Source organism: Ptychodera flava, chromosome 1, assembly GCF_041260155.1.
Source record: "Ptychodera flava strain L36383 chromosome 1, AS_Pfla_20210202, whole genome shotgun sequence".
Lineage (NCBI taxonomy): Eukaryota > Metazoa > Hemichordata > Enteropneusta > Ptychoderidae > Ptychodera > Ptychodera flava.
The window spans coordinates 2,588,261-2,594,063 of NC_091928.1; positions in this window are offsets into that span (position 1 = coordinate 2,588,261).

Here is a 5,803-nt window from a genome sequence, read left to right on the forward strand (position 1 = left end):
GCCCTCTCGGTTATCACCATAATGGCTTTATGGCAACCTCTGAACTTTGGCACAGAGAGTACGTTTACACATTGTTGAGGATTGAAAATATGGACTCAACAGAGTGCTTTAACGGCAATACGTAGGTAGGTAGGTATTTAGGTAGGAAGGTAGGTAGGTAGGTAGGTATGTAGGTAGGTAGGTAGGTATTAATGTAGGAATGTATGTTTCTATGTATCTCTGTATCTATTTATCTATCTATCTATGTATCTATGGCTGTAGATATGTATGTATGTATGTATGAATGTATGTATGTATGTATGCATGTATGCATGTATGTATGTATGTCTGTATGTATGTATGTATGTACGTATGTATGTATGTGTGTGTGTGTATGTATGTATGTATGTATGTATGTATGTATATATGTATGTATGTATGTATCACGTATGTATGTATGTATGTATGTATGTATGTATGAATGTATGTATGTATGTATGTATGTATGTAGCTGTGTATGTATGTATGTATGAATGTGTGTATGTATGTATGTATGTATGTATGTATGTATCATGTATGTATGTATGTATGTATGTATGTATGTATGTATGTATGTATGTATGTATGTATGTATGTATGTATGTAAGGTAAGTATGTATGTATGTATGAATGTATGTATCTGTCTATCTAGGTATCTATGCATCTATGTATATATGGTTGTAGGAATGTATTATCTATATATGTACCTATGTACATATCTATGTTTCTATGTATGTATATCTGTATTTATGTATCTATGAGTGTAGGTATGTATTAACTATGTATGTATCTACGTATGTATGTATGTATATATGTTCGGATCTATGGATCTATGGATCTATGTATCTATGTGTGTAGGTATGTATTATGTATGTATGTATGTATGTATGTGTGTATGTATGTATGTATGTAAGTATGTATGTATGTATGTATGTATATATGTGTGTACGTAGGTACGTACGTACGTACGTATGTATGTATGTATGTATGTATGTATATATGTATGTACGTAAGTACTTATGTAAATATGTATGTATATATGTATATATGTATGTATCTATGTATGTATCTATGTATGTATCTATGTATCTATGTACGATCTATGTGTTTGTATGTATGTATTTATGTATGTATTTATGTATCTATCTATGTATTCTTCTATGTATCTATGTGTGTAGGTATGTACGTATGTATGTACGTATGAATGTATGTATGTATGTATGTATGTATGTATTTATGTATGTATGTATGTATGTATGTATGTATGTATATATGTTTTTATGCATGTATGTATGAATATATGTATATATATATATGTAAGTATCTATGTATCTATGTATCTAGGTATGAATTATCTATATATGTACCTATGTATGTATCTATGTATCTAGGTATGTATATCTGTATCTATATATCTATGAGTGTAGGTATGTATTATCTATGTATGTATCTACGTATGTATGTATGTATGTATATGTGTATGTATATATGTATGGATCTATGAATCTGTGGATCTATGTATCTATGTTTGAAGGTATGTATTATGTCTGTATGTATCTATTTATCTATGTGTGTGTAATATGTATGTATCTATATATGTATCTATGTATGTATCTATGTATATATCTATGTATGTATCTATATATGTATCTATGTATGTATCTATGTATCTCTCTGTGTAGATATGTATTATCTATGTATGTATCTATGTATATATGTATGTATCTATGTGTGTATGTATGTATGTATGTATGTATATTTGTGTGTATGTATGTATGCATGTATGTATATATGTATGTATGTATGTATGTATGTATGTATGTATGTATGTATGTATGTATGTATGTATGTATGTATGTGTGTATCTATGTGTATGTATCTATGCTTTTAGGTATGTATTATCTATGCATGTATGTACATATGTATCTATGTATGTAGGTATATATGTATGTATGCATGTATGTATGTATGGATGTATGTGTGTATATATGTATGAATGTATGTATGTAGGTATGTACATATGTATGTAAATACTTACGTATGTATGTATGTATGTATGTATGTATGTATGTATGTATGTATGTATGTATGTATGTATTTATCTATGTATCTATTGATGTATCTATATGTATGTATCTTTGCGTTTATGTATTATCTATGTATGTACCTATGTATCTATCTAGGTATCTAGGTATCTAGGTATGTATATCTGTATCTATTTGTCTATGAGTGTAGGTATGTATTATCTGTGTATGTATCTACGTATGTATCTATGTATGTAGGTATATATGCATGTATGCATGTATGTATGTATGTATGTATGTATGTATGTATATGTGTGTGTGTGTGTATGTATGTATGTATGTATTATATATGTATGTATGTATGTATGTATGTATGCATGCATGCATGCATGCATGCATGCATGTATGTGTGTGTGTGTGCGTGTGTATGTATGTATGTATGTATCATGTATGTATGTATGTGTGTATGTATGTGTGTGTGTGTGTGTATGTATGTATGTATGTATGTATTTATGTATGTATGTATGTATTTATGTATATATGTATGTATGTATGTATGTATGTATGTATGTATGTATGTATGTATGTATGTTTATATGTATGTATGTATGTATGTATGTATGTGTCTATGTATGTTCAAATCTATGTATGTGTGTATGCCTATGTATGCCTATTTATGTAGGCGTATGTATGTATCTCCTCATCTCAATGGGTAAGGAGGGAGGGAGGGAGGGAGGGAGGAAAGAGTGCCTGAGTATGCTTGTCTATCTATCTCTGTATCTCTCTATCTATCTATCTATCTATCTATCTATCTATCTGTCTGTCAGTTTGTTTGTCTGTCTGTCTGTCTGTCTGTCTGTCGATCTATCCTTCTATGGCTGTTATCATTTAATGATAATGGCAGATATTTTGCAGGTATAACCAGTAGGATAGCGTGTTAAAATATATATCAGCTTATCCTAGCTCGTTGGCAAGACAGATTTTACCATTGGGCGATGCAAAGGACGAACACAATGGGAAAGAAATAGATCTGAGAAAACAAAACAATGGCTTAATAGATTGAATTGTCACCTTTTACATACAAAGACAAGTAACAGGTCTGTCGATAGAATTTTCTTTCGTCCTTGTCTTGATTAAACGAAATTATCATTCAGTATTTTAATTGGCTGTGTCACGTCAGTGATTATTTCAGTGTATTTTGATAAATATCAGCTGTCAGCATCGATAGATTAACGTGCGCCTCCCCTCTTATTACCGTAAATTATCGACAATCAACCTTCGAGAAACACATATCATACGTATAGAAGTTGCTTAGAATACTGCAACCTTTCATACGTTTATTTTCTTCTTTAATCGGCCGCTTTATGTCAAATTCACTTTTTCTAACAAAATGTCATGACATCGCGCGCGCTTCATATATGTGAAAATGTTACTGGTGAGAGCATATCTTCAGTCAGCGGTGGTCTAATTATGAAGAGCATGATCAATAGGAAAGCAGTTTCCTGTCACAAAAGTGCGAAAGTGCATCTCGGCCTCAATTTTGACGTGCAATATAAATTTATAGAATATACTGGGCTGTGCGTGGTATTTTTGTCTGAAATATTCAGTTGCTCTTTACAGAAAATGTGTACGAAACGTCTTGTGATAAACTGCGCAGAGTTAGAACAGTGCTATGAGCAATCACGTATACTTGATCAGTTTTATAAAACTTAAATCTGTAGAGAGTTGCCAATCATGATCGACAGCTAATACGTGAAGACAGTTGGACCTTGTTTTTCCACGTAAGCTGATGTCTTGAATGAAATAAAGAGTCTGAAAAAGTAAATGTGACTGATGTACCTATATCAATTTACACGTCATATTGACATATGGATTTATTTACCTAGAAGCGATCCATGTCTGGTTTACAAGTAAAGATACATATAGGAATAACTTCCAGCTACACGTATTTGAAAGTAAAAATACATTTAGGGGTAACCTTGTTGTCTTGATTGGGCAATATGGGTTGAAAAAATGTTTCAGGGAAAGAGCAGGGTCGTTACCTTAATGTAGTTCCTGCTGCCTGACATTTGGTTTCACAAAAAATTAAACTGACTTAATAATTGTCCGAACAACGTCCGCTGAGGTTGATTTGGTAGAAGTACGTGATCACTTGTTCTGAACCGTTTGTAACAGTGTTGAAAGTTGAATTGACTCTTGAAATAAGGAAACCAACGCTAGTGGACGATTATTTTACTAACAATTACACTCATAATTGGACTAAGACTTGGAATCAGTTGAACTCAGATCCCCTTATCTGGCGTTATTATGATAACCTAGTACCGGTAGTGAGATATAATCTCGACATCATTATATGCTTTTACATTTTTACGTATTCAGAAACCACATAGCATTTTGAAATACCTACAATATCAGCGGATGTTTATAATTATTACAAAATGCGTTAACTAATGTTACAAAACGCGTTTTATCACAAAACGCTGATACCCTTATTACAAATCGCGTAAACAATATTTTATTACAAAATGCTGATACCCTTTTTACAAAATGCGTAGACCATTTTATTACAAAATGCTGATACCCTTATTACATTTTGCGTAAGTAGTTACACAATGCGTAATATTACAAAATGCCGCAGTACAGGGATCATGATGAACAATCTTTATTATGCTGATGACATGTGTATTGCTGCGCCGTCCATTAAAGGTCTCAGCTGACTCATTGAGATTTATTAAAACTACGCTTCTGACCACGATATTAAGTATAATTCACGAAATCCAAGTGTATCCATTTCAAATCGTCGACCAAGCTTTCGACTGTTCCGTCAGTCACGTTGTATGATGTTTCTCTTGTTTACCTAGGCCATCTTTTCACATGTGAATTACGTGACGACGAAGGCATTCTAAGGCAATGTAGAGCTCTGTGTGGCAGGGCTAATATGCGTCTCAGAAAATTTTAGGGACTGGTCAGTTTCCTCGGGCTGGGCGGGAAGACGGTGAATTATTTTTTGTCGGCGTCAAAAAGTGGTTGACCCCAATTCCAACTTTCGAAAACAGGGTGACCCCTATTCCAACTTTCGAAAATAGGGTGACCATCCCTCTGCGCGCAACAAAGGTAAAAACAAAATGTGGCATATAAATTCAATAATTCAGTATATATATATATATATATATATATATATATATATATATATATATATATATATATATATATATATATATATATATATATATATATATATATATATATATATACTTTGGGGATATATTTTAAACATTTAGTCATTTGTTTCAATAAAATTGTTGTCAAGTCAGTTGTAAGATAGAAACTTAAAAGTGTCAATTCTAAACTATGAATACAATATTTTGAATGAGTTGCGAATTTATTCCATGCTTTTCATGTGTAACCATATGTCCAGTTACTGTTGTAAGAAAAATGTGATTGTAAAATATTAGTGCATGTTGCTTTCTTATACTGAATTGTCATGGAGAAAACAGAAAAGTGTCAGGAACTTGTCATGCTTTTCATGTGAACTGCAGATTTCATAATGATAAGTACACTTTGAAAAACAGACTTTCAATTTACAGACATCAAGCTTGATATTTCTCACATATATGTCTGATATATTAAAGTACTGCGTCTGAAAGGCGCACCGAAAATATTAAACATCTGGATACTTCTGATATATATATCTGATATATGAAAGTCTTGGGGTGAAGGATATGCTGAAAAATATGTTTGATATTTTAAAGGAACACGCC